Here is a 27,925-nt window from a genome sequence, read left to right as displayed (position 1 = left end):
TATATATATATATTTTATAAAAATGTATATACAGCCACTTGAATTAAATCTTCCCGACTTTCCATATATATGTTAAAAACTATATGTATGTACGGGCCACCAGTTTGTCTAGATAGAGTATCCCAAAGCACCCTTGTTTTAGTTTGTGTTTATGTACAGAAAAGAATGTCATGTGGTTTCCTTTGTGTTTGCTTGCTATTTCACCCTGTGAGGGAATGATACGCTCTACCTGGTAGGATGTTGTCCCTCAGGTGATTGCGACAGGATATTGCTGCGACGAGCCCTATGTATTTGCTACTGCACCATGTGCATAGGTGTGCTAGGGTAGCTATATGGAGTGGCTGGTCGATAACTTTTGCTACCCCGCTTTTCCCCACACCTGAACACCGCTCTCAATAATATCTTCAGACCACAACTTGTTGTTTGGGTAGAGATATCATATCTCTGGCAATATTTATTATGTAAAACATTGAACTAAAATTGTAAAAGTACACATCACTCCTATTTAGAAGGTTGGAACAGAATTATTTTTCCACATACACAGTCCACTAGACATCAACTCACCTAGCACCCCAGTACTTTAGTACTGCAGCAACACAAAAAGTTTTTGAATTCATGGTTTGCCCTTCAACCCAGTCGTCTAGTACCTCGGACCTTTCCAGGCCATCGAAGTGCCTCGCCAAGAGCAGAAAAGGTCCAATCGCTTTTATGAGAGTCCTCGTCCTTGTGTAGAAGGCCTGCTCACCCTAGAGCAACTCCACTTGGGGTACCCCCAACATCTGGTAAAGAGCTAGTCTGGGCAACTGGGCCATGTCTTGGTAACCAGGCGCATATCATATTCTCCAACTACTGCATCCTCCAACCACCTCACCTGGCCACCTTCTTTTAGTGCAAATGTACATGCGTGAATGGTGGGTAAAGGCCCGCTAACGCAACCTACACCACGCACCCTGGCCCTGGCGGCCCGTCAAGCTGTCCGCTCTCCTCATTCTGGAGAAGAGATTTGGGAATGTTTCAGGTGTTCCTAGGGTAGAGTATTGCTGTGTAGTACTCTTGTTGTCATAGGGTTTGGGGAATGTTAGTATACATAGTCTTGTGACCTGAGTGTGGTTGACATAGAGTGTTTAATTTTACAGTGTGTAGCAGAGAGAGAAGAGTGAGTGAGTGAGTGAGTGAGGGTTAGGCACTGGTCTGGGTGAAGGAATGGCCAAAAATACCATACTGTTTTACCCTTTAATGTACAAAAATATTTACTTCTAATAGTCAAAATGTGGGCAGTTTATAGTACAATACAAAAAAAATGAAAACTGCAATTTATTTTATTTATAGAGTTTTATGTAGCGCAAACTTGACCAAAAGGCATCAGAGCGTGTCACAGTTTCAATACAGTGGTAATTATGTGGTTTACATTTTTTTTTTTATAAAAGTTTTATTTATTTTTTGTTATTCGTACAAGAGTGAAAGAGAAAGCAAGAAGACAAGAAGGAACAAAAGAAGGAGAAGAACCACAGAACAGGCGACATACCGCCACATTTCCCCACACAGGGGGTGCCAACAATCTTGCCATAGAGCCTCCAGACAGATACTATACATTGCCGCCCCCATCCCTAGGCATCTCCGATAGCTGGCTCCGATGCAGTGAGTGCGGCAAGTCCGTAGTGATTGTCCTGTAAGCACGAGAGGCATCTCCAATCCAAAGCCTATCTCAGGTAGGAGTGCCACTCAGGTCTCCTCTATATTGAAGGTATGCCGCAACAAGAAAAAACAACAACCCCCCCCAACCCCCCCCAATCCCCCCCCCCCCCCCACACCCTGGTGGTGGCGGCCATCATTCACACAGCGCAACTCTCACACGGAATGGTTAAACTTGAAATAGGTGTAACGCACGAAGTGCTGGGGGACAAACTGCAGAAGGCAGACCTCGGGACAAGAATCTCACCAAGGGTCCCCAGGTAAACATAAAGTTCTTGAAGTTCCCCAGGAAAATATCAGACAGTCTCTCCATACTTAAGAGTCGCCACAATCGCTCGTGCCACAACGAAAAGGCCGGTGCAGATGGTTGTTTCCAGGCGGCTGCCAATGTCAGTTTGGCCGCTCCCAGACACAGCCACACCATGCGCTTATCAGCCCTAGTCTGATGCTCCAATTGGGGATCTCTAAGCCCCAGCAGGACATAATCCATTGAATCCGGGATCGGATAGCCCAGTATATCTTTAATATGGGACAGGATCTCGGACCAAAAGGGACGAATGACGGGACAGTCCCACCATATGTGGCGAAAGTCCCCCAACATACCACAGCCCCGCCAACATCTATCTGAGGTAGCCGGAAAGATCCGATGCAGCTTAGAGGGGTATAAGTACCAGTCAAACATTAATTTGAAGTGAGCTTCTCGGAGATCCGTGGAGTGGTTATGTGTCGTCACATCCCGCCAGAGGGTCTTCCATTCTCCATCAGAAATGTCCCTACCTAAGGTAGCCTCCCAGTGGGCCATATAACGAGGACGGGGGGAAACCGCCGTTTCGAGTAACATTCCATATAAGAAGGAAATTGCCCCCTTCATCGTAGATGTGCGGAGAAGAAAAGTTTCAAATTTCGTCAGTGGTCTAGTTGCGGCGTCCCCGACCGCCGTCGACGTTGCCCAGTGTAAGAGCTGGAGGTGACGGAAGCGTTCAGTGGGTGGCACCCCATAATCTCGCATACAGTTATGAAAGGTAAGAGGCGCCTTCCCATGAAACAGGTGGGTAAGAGCTCGGCAACCGCCCTCCCTCCAAACCTCAAAGGGTCCGCCGGACAACGCCGGGGGGAAAGCCGGGTTAAAATGAATAGGGGTAAAGGGGGAAGGGAAGGTGGTCCATCTATCGTCCCCTCTAAGGGTATCCCATACCTTCAACACCGTGCTGGTAGGAGTGCTGATGTACGCATTCCTGGGACGGTCGGCCTTTGGTTTCCAGGCCAGATCCCAAATGGACCTGCCGGCCACACAACGATCCATATGGAGCCAATGCTTCTCCGAAAGCTGTTGTGACCACTCAACTAGGACTCTCAACTGCGCCGCTTTGTAGTACAAGTTCATATCCGGGAACCCCACACCCCCTTCCGCACGTGGACGGCGAAGCACCGCGTACGAGAGTCGTGCCCTACCTCCCTGCCATACAAATTTCAACATCAGAGTCTTTAGCCGACGAAAATAGTCCAATTCCACTGGAATGGGGAGCGCCTGGAAGAGGTACAGAAGCTTCGGGAGGAGGACCATCTTGAGGGCATGAATCCTACCCAGCCAGGAAATGAATTTCGGTTTCCACCTCTCAAGTTCAGTGCGGATCACAGTCAACATGGGCAAAAAGTTAGCTGAGAATAAGGCGCCCAAAGTGGGCGTCAGGCGCACTCCCAGATACAACAGCGAGGAGGACGACCATGGTAAGGGGGTAAGTGCCTGTAATCGACGCACCCCTTCAGGCGGGAGAGTCAAGTTCAGAATATACGATTTGGAAAGGTTGACTTTGAAACCGGCCACCTTTTCAAAGTCAGAGAGCACCGTATGAACATAGGGTAGCGACACTTCCGGGTCCTGAAGTGAGAGCAGCACGTCGTCCGCAAATAGTGATATCTTGTGCTGTTCCCCGGCGAAGGGGATGCCCAGGATACGTTCGTGTTCCCTGATCGCAAGCGCCAAGGGTTCAATACTGAGAGCGAAGAGGAGTGGGGAGAGAGGGCATCCCTGACATGTTCCACGCGAGTGATGGAATCGCCCAGATCGGTGGCCATTAACCAACACTCTCGACATAGGGTTGCTATAATTAGCCTCAAGCATTTGCAGAAAGCGGGATGAAAACCCAAATGCCGCCAGGGTACGATGTAAGAAGCCCCAGTCGACGCGGTCAAAGGCTTTCTCCGCGTCGAGGCCTATTAAAACTGCAGGGATACGAAACCTAGTAGCCTTTTCAATCAGGTGGACCACACGTCTCAAGTTGTCATGAGTTTGCCGTCCTTTGATAAAGCCGGACTGGTCCGGCTGTACCAAAGCCGGCATCAAGTCCTGCAACCTCCCAGCGAGTATAGAAGAATACAGTTTAGCGTCCAGATTGAGGAGCGCTATCGGCCGGTAAGAGGCGCAATCCGCAAGATCCTTTCCCGGTTTGGGAAGAACCGTGATCAACGCTTCGGCCATAGAGTCAGACGTTTTGCCCTCCGACGCCATGGCATTAAAGAGGGAGACCAGGTAATCACAAAGTTCCGACGCAAACGTCTTATAAAACAGGGCAGTGTAACCGTCTGGGCCCGGGGACTTGTGCAGCTTCAGCGCTTTAATGGCGGCCAGGACCTCTTCCCTAGTGATTGGGGAGCCCAACAAGTCGTTCCATTCCGGGGAAACCTGCGGTATCGGGAGGTCATTCAGGAACGTAGATTGAGCTTCCGGGTCAAGGGCATCACTGGCATAAAGATCAGCGTAAAAGCGGCCAAACAGATCCGCCTTGGCAGCATCTCCATGTTGTATAGAGCCCGCGTGGTCCCGGATACCCCCAATGTAGTCCCTCTCGCATTTATCGTGGAGTTGCCGTGCCAAGTGCCTCCCAACCTTGTTCCCCTGGGAGTAGGAGACGCGGCGTAGGCGGAGGAGAGTGAACTCAGCCCTGTTATTATAGTGGGCCCTCAATTTCCCCCTCACTGCCGTCAACGGTCGGAGAGTCACCCTGGATGGATTGGCTTTGTGTGCTTGTTCCAAGAGGGCCAGCTCCGCCTCCAGTGCCTCCCTCTCCGCCCTCCGCAGTTTGTTGAGGTTGGCGTTAAGGGCGAGGCAGGTGCCCCTCAAGGAGGCCTTGCAAGCGTCCCAGGTTACATATACCGAGGTGTCAGAGGGCGGATTAAGCGCCATGAAGTCCCCAATAGCCTTCCGCAGCGCTTTACAAGACACCTCGTCCCTGGTAAGTGCCGCCGGGAAGTACCACTTCCGCCAACCGTCCCCGCCAACATGCCATTGTAGGCCAAGAACCACCAAGCTATGATCGGATAAAGAGATGGAGAAGATATCAGAGAAGCGGGCATCCCCCCTAAGCGCCTGGCTAACAAAGATATGATCTATACGGGAGTAAGACTGGTGTACAGATGAAAAGAACGTATAATCCCTAGATTGCGGGTGTAGGAAGCGCCAGCCGTCCACCAGGCCCAAGGTCTCTACTTGTCTCCTTGATTCAGCCAAGAACACCCCCGAATCCGCCCGACGCGCACCTGAGCTGTCCATGCCCTTGTCCCAAACCATGTTAAAATCCCCCAAGATGAACAAACGCCCCTCCACAAATCCCCCCACTCTGTCCAACAGCTCCTGCAAAAAACCATTTTGACCAGCATTAGGGGCATACACAACCACAAAAGTACATTGTCGACCATACAAGGATCCCTTCACCATGAGCCATCGGCCCTCCTTATCCCCACTCACCCCCAGAGGCTGAAAGTGAAGGGACGCTCTGAACATTAGGGCCACTCCTCTATGTTTAGTGGATGCAGACGCTCTATAAATGAGGGGAAACTGTCGGTGCCTAAGCCTATGTTCATCTTTCCTGGCCAGATGGGTCTCCTGGAGGGCCACTACATCCAGATGGTGATCCGACAGGTACTTCCAGAGTTTTAGACGTTTTTGCGGGGAGTTGAGACCCTTCACATTCCAGGTGCCTACACTAACTGGCATAACTATGGAGGGATTCTTTGCTCTGAAAGCCAGGCAACAAGGACCCCGCCCCCACCTCGACCAGTGTCACCCCAGCACCACACACATCCAGGCTAGGCCCAACTCCAATCGTTCCCCGCCAGTCCTCCCCCATCCCCTCCACCTCACTGGAGCAGCATGATCGGATCTCCCACATTTAGGCACACCAGGCGACCCGTCATCCAACCTACACAGATGATGAGCCACAAGACATCCCACTACCAGCAACCAGGCCCGCATCCAGCCCCGGGAGACAGCATCCCACCCATCCAAGGACACCAGAATGCCCCACCTCAAACAGTCAGTAACGATGAGGGAATACCCAAGTACACACGCGGCAGAAAATGCCCCAGGGAGAGGCCCCCCGCGATAAACATCAGTGGAAGACACCGGAAGTGCAGACCACACCACGCATACACAACTATCAGACGCCACCACCACCCCAACCCCCCCCCTCCCCAACCCCAACAGCCCCCCCTCAGCCCTCACCCTTCGGAGCCCCCCTCCCCCAACCCCCCGTAGCAAACAGAACAACAATAGAAAAAAACAAAAGGCACTGAACCTGAACAATGTCTCCATCAGTTCCAGAAGATGACAGAGTCCCTCCGGATTGGAGTAGGGAGAGGGTACTAGCTCGAGAACCCCCAGGGCCATGGTCCGGGGTGTCTTCTCCAAAAGTACAAACGCACCCCCAAGACCTTAAGGCCAGATCCCCTCCGGCGCCGATCCGCTACAGGTCATGGTCACGCTGCCCCCGAGCTTTGTTGAGAATCAGTCAGCGTGGCGGAGGCCACCGAAGCCACCGCATCTCCACGCTCCAATAAGCTAGTAGCACTGTCTGGTCGCCGCCGATTCGGCGATGCTCCTACTCTGTGCCAGGAGGACGACCGACGCCGCCTCCGCGAGGAAGGGTCGTTGGCCTCTTGCGTGGAAGGGACGTCATCCAGATCCAACAATTCCTTAGCTGCCTGGAGAGAGCGGATTTGTACCAGTCGATTCTGCCATCGGAATATGATGCGGAAGGGGTGCCCCCATGAGTACGAGATGTTGTGGTCCCGAAGATAGGTAGTCACTGGGCGGAAGTCCCTCCGTTTCTGCAACGTCGATGCCGCAAGATCTTGGTAAAGCTGTGGGCTGTGGCCCCTGAATTGCAAGGAGGAGATGGCTCTCGCTTTCCGCAGGATGCGTTCCTTCACCTGGAAGTCGTGCACACACACTAGGATGTCCGGAGGCGGCCCCCCTCCTCTCCTGGGTAACCCCACTCTATGGACCCTGTCCATTTTAATTTCCAGCACATCGTCTTCGGCCAAAATTTGTAGGAACAGGGCCTGCACGTAGCCGCGTAGATCCCCAGCTTCACCGTCCCAAGGGACCGCACGAATCCGGATATTGTTCCTCCTGGACCGGTTTTCCAAATCCTCCGTGTGGGCCTGCAGATCCAGATTCTGCTCAGTGAGGCGGATGATATCTTGCTGAAGTTGGTGCACATCGTTTGAAACAGTCAGATCATGATCTTCCAGCGTCGCCACTCGTTCGCCAATCCCGTCCACATCTCGCCGCACCTCACGGAGGTCCGACGCCAATTGGACTTGGAGGTCCGAGATCTCCTCCTTGATGGCGGCGAACAACTCAGTCATAAATGCCTTGGTGGCAGGCGCCTCGTCGTCAGAATGCCGAGACGACCCACTCGCTCCAGGAGAGGCCGGCTGTTGTGAAGATTTAGAGGTGCCATCCTTCCCATCCTTCCCCAGCTTCCCCTTGCGCAGCGCAGCGGACATCTTCAGGTCTCCTAGGCAGGCGTGGGGCCAAAGCAAAGCCCCTCACCCCGGGAATCAGAGGCTGGCACCACTATGGGATCTCTGGGGCAGCACGGGGCCCGTTCAGCCCGTCCGCTCTCGCTCGGGCGCGATGCAGGTAGCAGCCACCCCTTCAAAATGGCGCCGAAGCAGCCTCCCTCCAGACGGCGCCTCGTGAGCAGCAAGGGAAGAGCCCACGGGCCCCGCAGGTCAGGAATGTGCAGCGCCACCCACTGCCACCGCGAAGTCAAGGCAAGTGGCCCGGCGTCGTCCGTCGCCAATCAGTGCACCCCAGTGGCTTGGTGCTGACCCCCCCGCAGCCAGCCTCCACCTGGCCCACTCTCGACGTGCAGTTCCCAGGGTCAATCAGTACCTCCCCCAGGCCCCACTATGCAGGGCGAGACCAGCCGCTCCGAGCAGGGAAGGCAGTAGATGTGCAGTCGTCAGTCGCCACGTGGCTACACCCCCACCGCACCAGCGGCACCGCGTCAGTCCACAGAGGAGGCCCGGGGCATGCACCACTTTAGTCACAGTCACTAGATCGCTATTGCAGCAGGCCAACACGTCCCCCTGTCGGGCCCCGTCAGCAGGCCGGGCTCCACTCTGCTCTTCTCTCGTCCAGGGTGGGGGGTCACTCCCCAGGGCGCGGCCTCCCAGAACCCTCGCAGTGCTCAGTCCGCGCCGCTCTGCAGGCGCTCCTCCGACCTCCCGGCTGGGCACAGTGGCGCAGTTGCGCCGCCCCTCACTGAGGACTCCGGGCCTCTCCGCTTCACGGGTCTCCACTCATCGGCACCCCCTGGGCTCACCGGAGATCGCGGCCGCCCTTTACTGCCTCCGGCAACACACCGCAGCTCCGGAGGCCGCTGCAAGATCACACAGGGCGGGGCGGGGCTCAGAAAGATTCTCCTCCTCCGCGGTAGGCTCCGCGACACGCCGGGTCGGCCTCCGCTAATCCAGGCCGGGGATCCACAGGCCGCAGATCTCCGCCGGATCTGCAGCCACTCTGGGTGCCCCTTCTCCTCACCGACGGCACCGTGCTCTTCCGCGGTGTATCGGCGACCCCCGCCACCGACTAGGGGCCAAGCTGGACACTGGGTGCCGTGCTATTAGTAGCTTTGCGGGATCGGCGCCGGAGAGGTAGGAGAAAGCGTCCTACTCCGACGCCATCTTGGCCACGCCCCCCTGTGGTTTACATATTACATATTGGGGTAGCAAGATGACAGTACGTATCCTAAACATATGAAGGTATTAGGAACAGTAGCTGATACATTTTTGAGGTAGAAACAGCTTCTAGATACACATATTGTTTTAACAGCGCATCGCAGTGGTACATATTAGAACCTCAATCTTATTCCAAGACGAAAGACTGTTTCCAAGTATCGCAATGGTCCGGGGACGCACGCATACTATGATACCAAGTAAAAAGCTATTGCGTAACAATATCAGGCCTACGTAAGGCCTCAACCGTCCTGGCTATACAACACAAGCTGGAAGTCTTCCGAAGCATCTGTGCTTAATTTGTGCTGGGGTTGACTCCGCCCACTATTTTTGAAGGCCTTCATCTTGGTTTATTTTGTTGTCAGACTTTGACCCAGAGCAAGACAGGGAAAGGTAGAAATGGGAAAAAGAAGGAAGGAAGCGGGAATTCAAGACGAGGCCGCCTCAGTATTGGCACCCCTTCATTCTGCATGGTTGGGGAGCAAATTATGCCCTGCAAAGCATGCTTGCCTATTTACTTGGTTGTTTTGAAAATGTGAATGTTGAAGCATTGCACAAAGGTTGTTAATAAAAAATAAAAAATCATATGGGAGACACAGTGTTGTCACGTGATGGAATTGAGTGTAATGTGTACCGATCTGTTCAGATGACAATCAAGATATGTTCAGGAAATGTCAAAAGTCCCTCAAGGTCCCACCCAGTGAAGTCACCTAGTCCCGCCTCCCTGACAATCACCATTGACGGACATTCTAGAATGTTCTTTGTTTGATGTCAGCTGAGGTCTTGACGTGTATTGTCCTCAATGAACTGGCCAATCCGGGGGGAAATACTAGTGAGAAGTTTCGAAATTTCCCTGAACTGCTTCTTATAAATCTAAATAAGCGAATGTGACTTCCAATTTGCATGCATATAAATATATTTGTCTCTGCGGGCTTTGCTCAAATTAAATTAGACTCTGATTACGAAATAGACCGGGTTTCTGATTCTGCTTGCTCGACAATGGACTATGCATGTTTAAGCATCGACAATAGGTCAGACCGGGTAACACGGATCTGTGTTCCTTTTCCAATATGTTTTTATTATCTCGTGGGTGGTGGGAGGTTCTGAGGCAAAGACGCGCACAATGGATGCCGCCCCGACCTCTCGTAGTTTTCCCGCCGCCTCGAAGGCCCATGGGCAGGGAGTCGAGCCGCTGATTGGCAGTAGCCGCGGAAAGACATTTCTCTAATCAGGCAAATTGGCCCAGTACGGCGCTGGTTATTGTATCACTTTGAGAGCCCTCCATCGCTCGGCAAAATTGCAGGGAAAAGTGCTGTGATGAATATGTATTTCCAGAACGCCCTCGGGCAGGGATTTAGAACAGAGTTTATCTCAGCGGGCGCGGAATGTACCATTCTGAAGGCTCCATTGGTCAAGCAGGCGCGGAATGTACCATTCGGAAGGCTCCATTGGTCAATCGCTGGCCCCAATCTTTCTGTTCAAAATCTTACAACCCTTTCTAAATTGAATCCTAAGAACATAACTTGCTGAAAGGCTACACGAGAAAAGGGAGAGATTAAATATCGGCCCCAATGTTTTTATTTTTTTCCAGCTTTTTCCCCCCTAAAACTAAATAAACATTTGTCCGTGAATGCAAAATGGCTTTAACATCTCAAAGGTGGCTCAAAATAGACCGAGTGTAACAAAGCCTCAGGGGGTTGCACCCTGAAGTATGTGAAGCATGCAACAGGTATGCTTCAGGAGTTGTCACATGTATGTGGAGTATGTGACCGGTATGCCCAGATGTGAGTCCCGTGCACGCTGTGCCTCTGGAATCAAGCTGTACCTGGCTGATGAGCCCTGAAAAGGGTGAAACCACTCCTGGGTTGCTTGTGTTCTGGTTCAAGGAGGTCTAGGTCTGGCACTTTGTGCCTGACTGTTCCCATGGCAGTGGGGTCAAGACTGATTTGCATATGGCTGACTCCAAACTCAGGTGGTGTAGTGTTCCGGGTATTCCCAGACATGTGTCCCGTGCAGTCTCTCTGTGCCACTGGAACCAAGCTGTACCCGGCTGATGGGCACTAATAGGAATGAAACCAGGCCTGCGTTGCCTATGCTCCGGTCCAGGGAGGACCTGGCTCAGCAGTTCGGAGTTGTCTGTTCCCACTGGAGATGGGTCAAGACTGATTTGCATATGGCTAGGTCAAAACTGAGGTGGCATGGTGGGCGAAAAACGATGTATTGGGGTACGGTCCCAAGTGTTTGCGATCAGCTGAGATTAATTCAAGCTTTCCATCCGTCACCTTGTTTTTGTTGTCCCAATGCCTCCGGGGATGGCATCAGTTCAGGCTTGCGATACCTGGTTTGCTGTTTGATAAGTCCCTTTCTCTCCAGGTCTCACATTCTCACTACCCCTTTTCAGTGAACAGCAGACCTTTACTCAACTGCTCTGTTTTTGTGCCACTTTTAGACCTTGTCATATTTTTTTGTTCCATCCGACAGGCATTGGCTTAGCACCCAGGTGTGTTCCAGATGGCCCTGGTGCTCCATAAACCCTTTCACCCACTGATGGAAGGTTGGGCACCTATGTATGCCCAAACTGGGATAAGTGTGATGATAGTTGTTCACATGCCCTATAAAAGAAGTGTAGCTCTGTGCAAATCTCACACTGGACCAGTGCTTGAAATGGAAAAATAGAGGTGCAGGTACTCTGTACCAGAGTACCTGCTTGTTTCTGAGAAGTGCCGGTACTCTCCAATTAAAAGTATTACAATTCTCTTGAAAAGTGCTGGTATTCTCCCCCTGAAAATAAAAAAGTGCAGGTACTCGGTACCGGCCCATTTAAAGCACTGCGTTGGGCGGTCCCTTGGGCCATGACAAAGGGGACCATAAAGATCATTAGTAGCACTTAACCTGATTGGTGGTCATTGCAGGCACCGTCTCCGGGTGGGTAACTTCTTTCTCAAAGAGCGAGTATCTCATGGTCGCCATGGGTTCCTTGTGTTTCACATCTGGGACCTACCGTTTCAGTGACCACAGGAGTCACCGGGGCCACTGTTACTGTTGAATCCATGTATGGCTGCTGTGGGATATTATTTGGGATCTCATTTGAAACCATAGTATCAGTATGCTTCTATGCTAACGATGCACATATTTGTCTCTTTCTAGGTTACCTTGGGGACGTACCAAAAGAAACTCAATGACCGCATCGTGTCAAATCCGAAGAATGACTGAGGCATTTCAGAGCCACCAGAGAGTGGGCCAAGGTACGGTTGAGCTCCACAAAATTTTGATACTTAGTTGGTGTGCCCAAGCTCACAGCCTTTGAGTACTTTCAGATCAGAACCTCAACATGGAATGTCACATGTATGCAGCGGTTTTTATTAATCATGCATAATAAATGTATGTTTATTCTTACATGTAGACCTTGGTTAAAACTGGGCCCTGTTTTGTCCAGGAGTTCCAAAGGATGAACAGTTTTTTCAACTATATATGATGCAACCACTGGCATTTGTCTGGCCTTGCCTATGTAGAGCTTTCTGACTGGTGGGATGTTGGAGTTAATGCAGTATGCAGATGCATGTGAGTGTCTCACTGTCTCTGTGCACTTTTCGACCACACTGTGCTATGGTTGTATGTACCTCACACTGGCCACTGTGGTAATCCAGCCTTGAAAATCACTTTCAATTTTAGAGTGGAAACCTATAATCTATAGAGTTCACTTGATCAATCAGAATTGTCTGAGGTCAATAGCAGTGACATAAGTTAATATACATGCATTTCTTCTCTCTACTTTTCCTTAAAGGTTATCCCTGTTGTAACCTATGTAAACGTGTAAATGGTTTGTTTACAGTTCGGTAACAGGATGCTCTGAGGTCAGGGGCAATATTACTTTGATTTCCACGCCATTTTACCCAGCATATTTCACAAATGGTCAATTGAATGCCTGATCCTAGGAGGATTGAAGAAATGTAGCTCTGGGAGTCTTTTAATGAGCCTTTAAAAAGTTAGTTCTCTTATGGTATGTGGAAGTCTGGGGAAACTACCCATTTTGTGGCATAAATATGGATGTTTATAACATAAGGACTTTTAAAACAAGGAACATGCCCGTTTACAGACCTCCATTGATAACAAAGATTGGCAAACTGTAGAATTCAAGCTTGCATTTTGAGCACCAACTAAAATATTGGAAAATAAACTAAAAAAAAGGTTCAGGAAAAAGAAAAGACATGCTGCAGGTGGGCATCAGAGTTTGAGATTATACGGTCCAAGAGCCTGTTGTTGTGTGACGCGTAGGCTTTGAATCACAAAATAATTTTGTATATTTGTCCCTTAGAGCAGTATCAGCATTGGAGACGTAGTTTCAGTACTCCAACAGTGTAGAGAAAAGTTGGTCGAATAAACTCCAGAGATGAACAGATTCAAATCTAATGAATGCGCCTGATCAGTTAAAGTGCTTTCTAAACAAAATATCATATTTATTAGCAGTACACTAGTAGAATAGCCCACACGAATTTGCTGTGCTTGACGCCTCTGTTTTACAGTAATAGCACTCGCGTTCCGTATAGTTGTTGTCGATCAAAGATCCCGATTTAATCACATTTCATGATTCCCATGTCAGATTAATTTGTATTCAATGCAATGAAATGAGATTAATTTACATAGAAAGTGGTTATCCTGAAAACGTGACCTGGAACTACCCCTCCCGAATCTACTCCAGTGGCCCGCCCCCCAATGCACACCCATTATACTTGACAACCTTGTCTTAAAAATATCAGCAACTCTGATGATGGACCAAATGCATAGTGGCCACAGAACGTATATTACAAAATTAGATTGCGCATGAATTTCTAAATTGGAGTATACCATTTATCCGCTAACCAGGTGTGCTAGCTCTGAACAGAAACATCTGCACAAGCGACAATGTAAATTGATGAAGCGGTCCATTCATGAACTATGTCTGACGTGTGGTGTGGGGACTGGTCCATTTCCAGTCTGTATCATGAGTGTGAGGGTGCCTGGCTGGGAGTAAGAGGGAGGCATCTGTGGTATGTTAATCTTAAAAACTTAAATAGTGCACTTTTTAATGTAAATTAAACAACTAATGTACCAAATGAATTTGTTAGAAACAATATGAAACTAGTTCAAGTTTCTTTCCCTTTAGAATTTAAACAGCGGCACTTACTTTTAGCAATATAGTCTATGATCTATCCTGGAGTGTAAGGAAGAGGCTCGATGGGGCTATAGTGGGTAGAGGTCAGTGGGATTGTACTAGGTGGGTGGGTCAGTGAGATTGTACTGGGTAGGCTTCTTCCCCCTACTGTTCTAAAATGAAGTAGTATTGGACATCCTATAACATCTCGATGCGCACTTAGGACTTTATTCAAGACACTTTGCAAAATATCTAAAATGTCTATTCCTAATTGTAGGACTGGTGTGCAATATACTCCGGGCCATTGGAATGATGCGATTGTGCAACCGCTGAGATTTTCGCTCAATTATTGATTTGCCACATAATCTATCAGCTGCTGCATGGTCTAAAGATTTTAACAAAAAAAATGTTTCTCGTTCAAACGGTTCAAAAGTTATTAAAAATGCAGCTAAATGTATAACCTCGTGCTTGAAGACCCTTTACATAACTGGACTGGTCACCTTTCTGTTGCTTATTGCTATATTTGGGGGTTAAACTGGTCCTTAAGAGGTGCAACCAATGCCCAGAGAGTGTTACCAAGTTTAAAAATGACAAAATAATGAAGTAATACTATTACAAAACGTGACGCATTATGCCGCATAATTTGGCCTTTCTTGCTGCATTATTTACTCAAACCTGGCTCATAATTTGGCCCTAGCTTTAGACCTTCATCAGTGATTGGTCCTTCCTGTTTTCACAAGCCAGCTTTGTGATCTGAGGGCAGTGTTCTGCTGCTGGATTGGTTATTTTGATTCTCGTATTGAACAGGGGGATCCAGGCCAGGACAGGCCGTTGCGGACACCGGGCAATCCCCCGGTGCGCCGCATGGGTGGGGGCCGTTTTTGTTACAGTGCCTTCTGCAAAATTGGCCCTGTAACAAAATAGGCCGAAATCCGGCCCTGGCAAAGGTTTTGGTTTTGGTTCCCAGTCCAGCCCTGTGGGGATCAGATGCCAATGTGGCAATGTGTCACCAATCCAACATGGCACCCGGTCACCGCTTCGTGCCACGGGGCGGAAGTCAGACCCGCACACCTCTTTCTTCTCTCTTTAAACCCTGGAAGCAGCCTGGGCCCCGAGTAACGCTGGCCTAATGGACGCAGCAGAATTCCTGGACGTCCTGCCATTGTTAGCGGCTTCCCTTCCCGCCCCTAGCCCCGGTGCAGGGGGGTCTACAGTGCACATATGGAAACGAGTGTGTGCCCTGCACCGCGGTAACCGGGCACTTCCTTATCGGCATCCACAGCGCACCGAGGGCGCTGTCCCAGGCCTCTAAGCGCCTTAAGCTCACTCCAAGCGGATAAGCACAGCCAGAATTCCTGGAAGTCCTGCTCGCAGCTCCGGCTAACCCCTCTGAGGGCCGTGAGTTTATAATGCATGCTGTTCATTTTCCAAAAAAGCTGCATCGTCCTGGTGCAAGGTCAACTGCGCTTGTACATAAATGCATTTTATGTTAATTAAGAATGTGAAAAAGTGAGAGAGGACGGGGGATGAACACAGGCGCAAAGAAAATACTAAACACAAGTGCCAGAAAGTTGCTCACTGCAGAGAGGTTTCCAGTCATGGGCAAAGCTTTTCAGGGGGGCCCTGATCGAGCCAGCTCTGTTCAGCAGACTCTTGCCCTGATGACCTTGAATAATTCTTAAACATATTGCTTTAAATACTGTTTTCCTTTAATTTACTTTTCATGTGGTTGATGTGTGAGATTATATGACAACCATTGTGTAAAGAAATGTTTGGTTAATGTGTCATGCCCTATTCATAAGAGTGTTTTTCAGACCAAAACAGGGCCTGACATATGAGAAATGGGAGGGTGTAACAGAGATTATTTGCAGTGACATTAGTGAGCTGCTGCTGTGTTACAAAATTTGAAACACACCTCACTCTTCCTGAATATTAGATGTAAAGACATTTAGAATTTGCACCATTGTGCCTCTGCACTGTCAGTGACCTGGCCAAAGAGGGCATGAAAGAGCTGAAATTGGATCATACATTCAAAGCTGTTCTGAACAGGGGTCCTCAAAATACATTAGGACAGGGTCCCCGAAAATCTCTATGGTGCCCCTGGTTCACTGTAAGTGCAGGAGTAGCCACACTTTACAATGTAGAGTAGTGACTAAAGGTTCAGGCACTGGGGCTGCAGGGCTCTTGAATGCATGTGCTGGAGAGTTGATAATGCAGAAGAGTTAAGCTTCGGACACAGGATGTTGAGACACCTGATTCTTTTCTCACTTAGGTCACCTGTGCAGCCTCTGAAGGAGACTGAGCACTGCAGGCACAGGGGAGGCACTGGCGCAGGTGCTGCAGGATTATTGCTGCAGGCGCGGGTGTCTGCTGCAGTCACACAATAGATCCTGCTCTGAGTCAGGAAGTTTAGTGAATGCAGACGCATGATTCTGTTCTCACTTAGGTCACCAATGCAGGCCTTATGGAGAGTGAGTACTGCAGGCACAGAGGCGGCACTGGTGCAGGCGCTGCAGGAATATTGCTGCAGGTGTAGATCAGATCCTGCTGTGAGTCAGGAAGATTACTGGTGCATGAAAATATAGAGGCGGACAGTATTTAAAAAAAAACTCATCACCTACCTAGTAGGTGACATGCTTCATCATAGGTTTCCACCCTGGTCGCCGAATGCTTCCAGGTCGCCGAATGCTGCGATGCCTGATTACTGCGGAGCGGTTTTTGTGGGGAATGTTATTGTGATTGCGTCTGTGTCATTTACGGAACTGGAGAGAAGGCGGTAGGTTCGGATGAGGCACTTTGATGAAGGTTTGACTACAGGGCCCACCCCCTCACAGTTTCCCAAGGAGCAACAGGCTACCTCGAATTAAGACAGGATACAAGGAGTACTGTCCTCACTAACAGCACCGTTCTGTAAGTATTCACTGCATAACACCCCGCACTTGCATGGTATAGTACACATGCAAGTTGAACATATATGGTCCTGAAGAAAGCCAACCTGACCCTGAGAGGCAAACTAGATGGCTGAAACATGTCAACCGCACCGAGGTTGAATAGGAGCAATTCAATATCCCACATGTATCCATCACACTTTAAATTTTAATCGAGAATCCTGAAAATAAAATCATAACTTGTGAATAGGAGCCTCGAGCTAATTTTATCTTCCACCTTACGCCAACACAATCACAGTAACACTTCCCCTTCAAAACCAGCTCTGTTGTTATCAGTCTTCGCAGCACACCCTGGAATCATTTGGCGACCAGGGTGGAACCCTATTGTGAAGCATGTCACCTGCTAGGTACGCGAGTGAGGGTTTTTAAAAAACACTGTTTTTCCAAATCAATGATCATTGGAACATCATCCAGAATAAAGGTTATCGTAAAACGAAACAAAATATAGGAAGACTCGTTCTATTGTTATAAATATTTAGTGGTTGGGAAGGCGATCAAATCTATACTTCTCCCTCTTGCTTTGTTTCGTAGAGGTGGCACATCAATGTCTGGTGTACATAGAAAGCAGAGGGGGAGGGGGAGGGAGTTAAACGGGATCCCAAAAGTTGTATTTGCATTCAGATGCATAAGGATTTGAAAAAAGAGTGCATATCGGAATTCAGGCTTTCTCCTACAAGCAGAAACTGCTAGGCAGTCATACCAAACTTCAGTACTACGTGCTATCTTTTAGCCCCTTTAGGCCAGAGGTTTGGAGTCGGGTAAGGACCCTGGTGGCAGATCAGCTCAGCCCCTTGACTCTGCACAATAGCTCACTTAATGTCCCCGACGGCCCCCAGCACCGTGAAACCTTTAACCCCTTGACCGCGGCGCAAAGTCCGCTGCGGTGCTGGCTAAATAATGAGTGGGTGGGGTTCGGACGGCCCCGGTCGTCCTCCGCACACGCCCACTGTGACATCGAACGGCCAGGGGCCGTCCGACACATGCAAGGGGTTAAGGGGGTGATATGTTTGTGCTTTCCAAATAGGAATTATTATTATTATTATATTATTATAGTAAAGGTGGCCAGTTAAGTGGAAGCAGACATGGCAGTGCGACTGGTGCAGCTGCACTGGGCTCTGACCGGTGAAGGGGTGCGCTGACCTCATGGGAGGGCACTGTGTTTAGCAATAACTTATGATTGGAGAGATGAGGGGCACTTGTGCCTGGTGGTAGTGAGAGAATCCAAGAAAGACGTCATAGGATGTGGAGGCGCAAAAATGATTGCCTCACTGGGCGCCACCAGTGCTAAAGCCGGCCCTGGAAGCTGATGTGTTGATGTATCACTGTCCCCTGTTTTTAATCTTTGCATCTTAATAAGCACAGGGCAACAGGTCATGGTTTTCAGCTATGGATTAAGCCTTATGCAGACTGCAGCATGTGTGTTTCGTAATATTCACAGTGTATACATACAAGACCCATGACCTCAAGAAGCGTTGTATGTTAGCAAGCATCAGTATACGGCCTGAGCATACGGAGAAACAATTCTCTTTTTGACAGCAGATGGGAAGGGGAATAATTTACTCCTCTCATTGGTTTGCGCCAGCTTCCTTTGTTGCGTGGTGTGTTTCCACTGATCACATGTGACCTTACAAAATTGTTTTTTCTGGACATAGTCCACTACTGGCTCTATAAGAGCTTATGAAGCATAATATGTCACTAGCAATATTCTGTCGTCTCTCTCTCAACCCATTATTGGTGCACCAGCAAAAGGGTTTCACATTGGAGGGCGATGGTTGCGTTACATTGGCTATGTCTGTCTGATCCAATTCACAGCTCGGCTCTGGTGGGGGTGGGTTCTGATAAAATTGCTTTGTTTAGTCCATCTAACACCATTCGCAGCACTAGCACCGGGGAGAAGCGAGAGGTGTAATAACATTGTCGGGCTGATGAACTGCATTGGCTCAATCTATCCGATTGAGTTTGCGGCTCTGCTTTGGCCGGGCCTCGAGTGGACCACTGTGATGATATTGGTTGGCTTAATTTTTCTGACCCAGTGCATTGCGCTGCTGTTGAAAACCTCATATCCGCTTTCTGAAGGCATTGCATGGCTCGGTGTATCTGACGGCAGTCCCAGGACCATATACGGCGGGCACAATGGGCCGTCTAGGATGGAAGTAAATTGGCTTGGTCCATCTGTTTAATTTCACTTCACTGCAGTGACGGGGAGTCCATGGTAGTGCTGTCACTGTATGTTGATAACGCATTGGCCCAGTTGGCCGGCTGCCTCGAGCGGACATTCTGTGATGGTAGTCTGTCGACTCAGTTTTTAAAGTTTATTGCTGAGATTGTTGCTGAATTGATTTTGGGCCCTTGCTGCTCGCTCTGTAATATCCAGTAATAAAACGAAATTCCCTGGCAGGACAACATACACACACCTCCCAAGAGCTCTAAAAAATGTAGAACTTAACCCACAGATGGGGCAGGGCACATTGAGGGACTACCTTTGGTAAACAACTGGAGGGGACTCACAGATGTAAATAACTTGCAGAGAAACTCTGATACAGGCCCTGACAGATCTAGTAAATAGACAAAGACCCATACCACAATCACAATCCGATGCTGGCCCGCCCGTACGACTAACTCAAATACAGACCTGCAAGACCCTCAAATCACCCGCCCGCCCATGCAGGTAAGAGCGGTGGGGCCGGGTAAGGGGAGGGTTTCGACTGACAATGAGGGAAATGTAATTATTTATCACATTTTTCCTCGTCTTCGTCCATCGAAATCCCCAACACCCCTCCCCTACTCAGCCCCATCCCACCACTCTTACCTGCACGGGCCGCGGCTGCCACAAATGGCTGGTTACATATACGGATGGGATTTACAAAAGGGCACAAACCCCATTATGAAACGCACAAGCTGATGCAAGCTCTGTCTGGATTCATAAATGACCGAGCTCACAAGAGCAAATAAGAACTCAGGCCATGCTTGAACTCAAAATACAACTCTCTGATGCGAGTTCTGTTGGGACATGTACCGAAGGGTCTACAAAACTCAGGCATGCCCTGACCGCACTCAGACAGACATAGGCATCAACAAGGCTAGCTCCTAGAAGCAGGCCGTAACATCCGCAACAGAAGTTGCAGACATATGCAGGCCTGAAAGAATTTACGGACAGAAGCAGGCACTGACCAAATGTGCGCAGGCCCAGACAAACGTCACAGGCAGAAACAGGCCCAGCAAACACAGACAGATGCTGGTCAGCCCGAAATGCTAAGCCGGGTCCTCTCTGAATCGGAACACAAGCAAACCAAGACCAGTAGAGCAAGGTTCCAGTGGCAAAGTAAGAATGGGACCGATGTCTGGGCATACTGTTGGGCTTATGACATCACCATGAAAAAGACAAAAAAGTGATGGATGGAATGCTTAACCTAACATGGTTCTCAGACAGAAGCAGGCCAAGCAAACAAGTTACCTGCCTTTGCTAGCGCCCTGCTAGTGGATACGATCTCTGACCACAGATTTCTCACCAGGTGAATATCCGCATATGTCCGATTGGATCCAGAAACTCAAAAAGCAGCGCTCCTGCGTGCTGGTAGGTGGCAGTGTGTGGTGCAGCGCCGACATTATTTCGCTCCAGAAGTGACAAACGGAGCTGCATAAAAGCAACACATATGCACTCTGATGTCAGTTTCGTTCATACGCCTATCCGCACCCTTAGACACAGAACACAACAGCAGATGAAACAACCAGTGTGCAGATTCCTAAATTGGGATCTTTTTAGATGGAAAATAAGACAATTCCACATAACAAAGGAGGTGGGAGGGCAGTGAGGAATCTGTGAGGTACTAAAGGTAACTAATTTGTTCTTCTGATGGATACTTTTAACCACTGATTCCTCACCTTGTGAATAGATACCAAAGCTGTACCTTCCAAGGTAGTGGGTTAGTGGAATGACTCAGATTGAAAAATCCTATTGGACTGAATAGGCGAAATGCCCTTCCCATTGGATCTAGCTGTCACGGCAAGAGTGTTTTGTGACATTGTAAACTGAAGCCCACGTAGCAGTCTCACAGATGTCATAGACAGGTGCTCCGACTGCTACCATAGTGGTATCAATCAGCCTTCGCTTTGGTGTAATGAGCCTTAAGGCCTTTTGGAGGTTGATTCTTAGCCAGTGCATAGCAGATCTAAATACAGAGAACTATCCATCGGGAAATGGTCTGCTTCTGCATCACGGTGCTCTTCTTTCCACCAGAGAAACCCACAAAGAACTGATCAACCACGCAATGTTCTTTGGCACAATCAATATAAAAGTTTCGAGGGATGAAGTGGCACCAGGAGTGTCGGAAGAGAAATGGTTTGTCTGACATGAAAAGCATCCCCACTTTTGGTAGGAATGCTGCACGAGACACAGGCACCCGTTTGTCTGGAAAAAAGGTGGTACAAGGAGGCTGGTTCAAGAGGGTCTGATGCTCACTCACGCGGCGTGCCAATGTTATCACAAGCAGAAAGGCAGTTTTCAAGTTGAGGAGGCACAAAGGACAACTGTGCATTGGTTCAAAAGGGGTACACATGAGGAAAGTACGGAGTAAATTTACGTCCCACTGTGGCATCACAAAGGGCTTTCATAGAAACATATCTTGCAAACCTTTAACACCTTAGCCGCGGTAGGATTTACCGCGGTGCGCTGAGTTTTTTATAACCCCGTGTTACATGACGAGCTCAGCTCGTCATGAGTGTACGAGAGGTGTACCTCATGACGAGCTGAGCTCGTCATGAGCGTCGAACGGGTTAAGAAAACTCAATTGGTGGCGCTGATATGCGGCCATGTTGGTCACTTCCAGAGCGGAACGACAACAGCTTGGAACTGTACAGCCACACCTATCGGCAGACAGGCACACTGATTTAAAGTTTCTGCATCCAGTCTGGTGCCTGGGGATGCTCACGAGATAGGGAATTTGGGGATAGAAGTATCCATCAGAAAAGAACCGTAGACCTCCTGTGTATATCCTGGAAGAAATCAGACTGGAGCCGACCCTGAAAAAATGTACACACACAATCAGGCCCAGATAAAATTTGCAGACAGCTGCAGGTTCTGACAGGATTCATTGACAGGGGCAGGTCTGGAAAGATTTTACACACACATCAGGAGACACATAAAACCAGCTGACAGCTGCAGGACGTGACAGGATTCACAGACAGAAACAGCCCTCAGAGGGTACACAGATCCAGGCAGAATTTACAGACAGACCTGGCCTGTGCCAGAAAGGCAGGCACAGGAGAGGAACTGAACGGACGAGACAAGTGGCCCTCTTAGAAGGAGATTACATATTCACTGAGAAGGACTAAAAATAGATGTTAAGTCCAACTTGACACCGAAGCACACCCTGAAGATTAGGGTGGGATGAGGGACCCAGCACAGCTTGCGCCTTCCTTCTTCGCTCAGTGAAGTCTTGCAGATTTCATGCTCACCATACCGTGGCCATGTCAGAGTCCTGCGGGCGTTGTGTCTTAGCAAAGTTGTAAATAAGCTGTCACGGTCATGACACGGCGGGAGCCTCTCTCTCTCGCCTCTTGGCTCCCTCTCACTCTCTCTCTCTCTCTCTCTCTATATATATATATATCTCCCTCTCTCCCTCTCTCTCCTCCTCTGAGATCTCCAAGTGAAATATCTCATTCCACATGAAGGCAGGTTTGCCTTGTGCTACACCTCAGTAAATTTCAAAAAAAGGGAAGCACATATTCTATTCTTGGCACGTCTAGAGCGCATGGCTACCCAGCGGGCCTCCCCGCACCGTAGGCATAGTTCTCGGGTGGGACCCCGCTCTTCCATGGTTAGTCCTATACAGGGTCAGATTGGTAAGGCGGGCACTGGGCGATGGGCCGGTATCCAAGATCCAGCTGTGGCCCGCTTTTTTTGGCCAGCGTGGTGGCCGATATGGGCTGTGTCTGTGCTGTTCAGATGCCACCAGCGGCCCAGTGGGGTCTGAGCGGCCTTTCCAGAGGCAGATGGGCGTCCATCACCTCCCTTTCACCAATGGGGCGAAGGTGTCATTCCCACTCTCTCTCTCTCTCCCTCTCTCTCTCACTGGGCCGGCCCATTAATGTTCGCAGATTGAGCAGGGGCAGGAGGCCTGAGCAGAAGTGGCCTCACTTATATTCAGGTGTGGTTCACTAGTGTGAACTAATCCGTTCACAAGAGTCCTGGCAACATTTGCATTTTTTTTTTATCTCAGTGAAGTTAAGAAAACATACCTCTTTATCCCCTTCGCTGCGGCCGTCGGCCAATGGGTGTTCTATTGCGCTGTGGGCGCAATAGAACGACCGCAGCGTTGTGGATTTTGCGCCGTGCTAAACAGGTTATAAAAACCCCCTCCTTGTTTTATAACACTTAAAACATTCAAGCAGTGTTTTGAAAAACGAAGTAACCTGCATGTGGGGGCCCCTTTTTTTACGGTGCCTGTGCCAATTTTTTATCCCAATCCAACCCTAGTCTTAGAGTACTTCAATGTGTTCAGGAGCCTAACAAAACACTGACGCGTGCCCTGCTTCAGTACCTCCCTTAGGGTTGGGATGGGCCACAGTTATCAAAGCAGAGCCAGGAAAGCAGGACTCGGGTACAATGTCACGGCTGCGAGAACGTGTGAGGAGCTGCGGTTCAGGAGATGCGTTGTCCGTGCTGAGTGGACTACTCCGTAATAAAGTCGCGGGGCGTTACAGCTGTGGACTGGGGTGCTTTGGGAGAGCAGTGTGTCGTTCTCAATACCATATCACATTTAGTATTTTCTTGTCATAATTCTAACGCTATTAAAATAATGTAACATTTATACCAGCGCTATATAAAACTCCTAAATAAATAATTAAATTGGGCCATAGGGCATTGGAAGGACTAAAACACAAAAGGGAAGAAAAAATACATCAACATTGCCTACCTCCAGGGGAGGTCTGGCCTGTCATGTAGATCTGATTGTGTGGTTGTAAGCAGTAGGGACAACAGTAGGAATGGTGGGCCCTAAATGTCACTTTCTCTAACCTTTCCGATTCATCTCAAAAACTCTAATAGATGCTAAAAACCTACCGAAAGAACCTTCAAAAAAAAAAATGATTTCAATGCCTATCTGCGCTGTTGGGGTTCGCTTACGTCCCTAAGGGTACCATGGAAACTAATCCCAATGTCCAAGCTTCAGACCGAAACAAGAACAGCTTTTCAAGAGTGTTCAGCTGAATGGTGGAATAATTGCCATAATGGTGTCCTGAACCAAGATGAATTGCGGTGATTAACCTGCGCGCTTTACACTAGTGCAGCTGGAAGTGAACTATAATGTTAGATTATCGAAGTCTGATAAATAAGGGCAGGAGGTGGCCAATGGTCATTACACCGAGCGGGGGTATTATATTTTCTGAAAAGACAGAATTGAAACAATCTGTTCTTAGACTCCCTCGTGTACGAGAGAAAAGAAAATGAACGGCTGCACGTGCAGCTCATTTACTGTTAGCGTCTGCACCCCAGTAACCAGTGCTTAATTTGAGCCAGTGGTTTCCGGTGCCCGGCACAGGCACTTAATTGTCAACACTGCACTTATGACACACTGTCACATGGTGGCGTTGGTCTTCTGGTTTAGAGATGAGTAGAACAGCGGTTGTTTATGAATACAATATACAGCGAAGATTACTAATACCTGCCTCCCCAGCCATTCCTTCAGCTTTCGGGACCTGGAATAATCTGAACTGTTACACTTACAGGCTAGAGAGATGGTTAGTAGTTGTTATGGTACCGTCTTTAGCAGTGACGAAAGTGGGGTGCAACCTGCAGTGGCCTCCTGGTCAGGGCCCTGGTACTTATTATTTTACAAATTAAGCACTGCCAGTAACCAGTACCTAGCAGTAGTTCATAGTCAGCAGAGCGCACTATAGGAACACTACACCATTTGCTTATCTACACAGTTCTGCATAGCTTTAGACTTCAGTTTTAAGACGAACTCTTAAAGTGACAGCAACAAATTTGCAGAGACCCCGAGAGTTCATTGCTGCCAGCGCAGTCACCTGCCTACGTCCTGACCTTTACAAATCCTGCATGAGGCGGGAGCAGATCTCAGGTGTAATGTGTGAACATGCGCTCAGATACCAGTTCTAACGAGGCCCGGCCTTGTGTCCTGTGAACTTGGTTGATTCTTCTGTTATTTATCTCTGATATTTTGTACAGCGCCAAAATGCTATTAAGCAGGGGTCCCCAACCTTTTCTGTACCGAGAGCTACCTATGTTCAAGGAAATGCATTGAGAGATAGTAATATTATTAGTGTTGTATTATTTCCATTTTTAATAGATATAATAACTAAACCAAGCAAAAGCTTTCTAATGTAATAAGCTGGGCTGCAGACAGATGAGCTACTGGTTGTAGACCACGCCATAAAGCTTTGCAACGCTATGAATCGTGGTATTTATTTAATGCCGGTGTACGCTGCATAGATGTTTTGAAGCATAATTTTTCTTATAGACTCATGCAGAGAATATCTCTGCCATCTCATGGCTTAATGGAACATCTGGCAAAAGAGGATGTCCAAGTACACACCAATTATTCAAGTTTCGCAAACGTTACTCAGTTTAGTCTTTTTAGTGTGCAGCCCAGATCGTGATCTGCCCTGTTACCACGTGTAGACATTCAACCAAATCTGGAGTGGAATCTCACTCCAGTGCCGGACGCACAGCTGAATCAGTGACTTCTGACAAAACATTCCACACATTTATCCACGTTTAGTACTGGTTTATTCCTTGTTTTCCAACTTCTTTATACATTTTGCTGATATCAGTTCATCATGTCACGTGAGGGACCAAGCATATTTTTAACATCTAATACATCAGATATGCCTATCCAGGCCTTTTTCTGAAGCAAGAATATATACGCAAATCATCCTTAGTAATAACAGTTCTTCCCAATGCATTTCGGCATTTTTTTTGCCCTTCGTCAGGGGTTTCACTAAAAATATAACAACATCGACATTTAGGTTGTGTTGCTTGCAAATATTGTGTTTTGATAACAAAAGAAATGAGAGGGACCCCTTTAACCAACCAGGGGATTAGGGTGCTTCTAGTAGGTAAAAAGAAGAAATCCCTTGGTGGAAAAATTAATTTGGGAGCTAGGTTTTTGTTTCTATTACCAACAGAAAATTAAGCCCATGTGTTAGAACATATACACAACTAAAATAAAACCATAACAAATGTTATATTTTATATACAGAAATTACTGGAGTTTTATTACAACACAAAGTAACACAAGTAAAAATAGACATGGACCTGTCTATACCATAAAACGGATTCATATAAAAAAAAAATCACATACATTTAATGAAAACCTATTTCATCTTATGGACAATACTATTCCAAAATAGTAATGCAAAATTGCTCCTGCTATAAAGGGAAACAATATGGCCCAGACTCCAGATTCCAATGTACAATTTACAGAGAGACAAAGACAGACAGTATCATTAGTCATTCAAAAACACATCAGTTTTTACAAATTCTTTCGGCTCATCCTAGATCCCTTCTAATATTTTTATCTCTGTAGCAGAACCTGTCCACGCAGATTATGTTAAAAAGTTGCGTCGATGCGTTTCGATGGTTCTATTCAATACTCCATCTTTATCAAGGCCCAAAATATGTCTCTCCCATTGATGGCACTGGCTGGTTGCCGTTACGACCTTCCCCTTCCGCCGGGTCCGGGTGGTGATCCGCTTGCATATTGTCAGACCCCCCTCTTCTTTTGATAGGATTTGTACCCTGGTCATAGCTACCAAGTGCGGCACTGCCCTGCCAAGTTTCTACGGTCCATGTGTGATCTGCTGCTCCAGATTTTTTTCTTTGCTATCTGCTTGTTGTGAAACTACAAATCTCAAAACAAAATCAAACAAGATGTTGACCCGGAAGCTGAGAATGCCAAGCGACGAGCTTCACGAGGCGCGCCCTTAGGACACGTCCCCTCCGGGCCCCGCCCCCAGTGGTAGCAGGGGGGCGGCTGGGCGGCCAATGGCGGACAGCCGCCTCCCCCCCCTTTACATTTGTCGATCACCTCCGGGTCGCGGGTGACGCACATCCGGTGTTTGCGGGGGGCGGAGACCTCGGGCCATTGTAAGGTCAAGATCCCCTGACCGAGGTCTCTGTTCCCGTCGCCACTACTGGACTGTGTGGGCCCCGCTGCTGACCCTTGGACTTCAGGCCAAAGCTTCCTTTAAACTCCCGCGTCTCCCGTTGGATTGTCGAGGGAGAGCGGCACCGGAGAGGGGGTTTTGTTGGAGGACTTCGGTTATCGAGGGAGTGCAGCGGCCAGCTGGTTTCGGTGTCGGGTGCGGAGCGTGGAGAGAAGGGTGCCGTGCATGTGGCCAGGTAAGGAGTCGGGTGCCTCGGGGGGCCTCGCGGGCAGCCGTGGTTCACGGGAGGGGGGGTGTGCTCGCTAATTTGGTTCCCTGCTCCTCTCGCGGGGTTGCGGCTGCACGTGGGGTTTCACTCGGGGTGCGGGCTCCTGCCGGGCGGTGTGGGCGGTTGCTCGGGGGAGACCGGGTACAGGGTGCGCGGGCGTTGAGGCTCCAGGCGCGCAGGTCGCTCATCGGCGTGGCTGGTAGGGTCGAGGATAGTCAGGGAACGCCAGCAGCGCAGACTTCGAGCGCAGACTATATAGGTGAGATGGCCCCCAAGAAAGGAGGGCATAAGAGGAAAGACTCTGACCCGGAGCTGGCGCAAATAGTGAAATGATTGTTGCGCAAACTGAGCAAGGACACCCCGGACAGTGAGACGGGGAGCGAAGACGAGCAGCCCGAGCCGGTAGTAGAGAGGCCACGCAGGGAAGGGGTTGCGCCTAGAGCGGCATTCCCCCCGCTAAGGAAGAAGGGAAGAATCGTACCTAAGAATAAAAGGGCAGAGAAGGGCAAGAAGCGTAGCCAGACGCATATATTGGAGGAGCAGGACGTGGGATCAGTAGGTCCCGTCCACAGCTCCCCCCCTATTGTTCCCGAGGTAGTGGTGGCCCCCGCCCCAATAACAGGGGTACCACAGTCCATTGTTCCTCCCGACCCGGTAGGGGCACTGTTGTCTGAAATCAGGGAGACATTACATACACTAGCCCCGGGTGGGGGCACTCCGGTCCCGCCCCCGCCG

General features: G+C 49.1%; 1 protein-coding gene across 2 annotated transcripts in view; it reads left to right on the top strand.

The window, feature by feature from the left end:
- Positions 1-27,925, top strand: part of SEMA6C (semaphorin 6C) — a 313,712-nt gene that overhangs the window by 57,911 nt on the left and 227,876 nt on the right. For both annotated transcript variants that reach the window (XM_078670650.1, XM_078670649.1), the window contains exon 2: positions 11,866-11,963. The gene's annotated coding sequence lies outside the window, so the exon portion shown is untranslated. The remainder of the gene's footprint in view (positions 1-11,865; positions 11,964-27,925) is intronic.

Source organism: Lissotriton helveticus, chromosome 12, assembly GCF_964261635.1.
Source record: "Lissotriton helveticus chromosome 12, aLisHel1.1, whole genome shotgun sequence".
Classification (NCBI taxonomy): domain Eukaryota; kingdom Metazoa; phylum Chordata; class Amphibia; order Caudata; family Salamandridae; genus Lissotriton; species Lissotriton helveticus.
The sequence above is the reverse complement of the archived record's forward strand: the minus strand, read 5'-3'. Positions and strand labels throughout refer to the sequence as shown.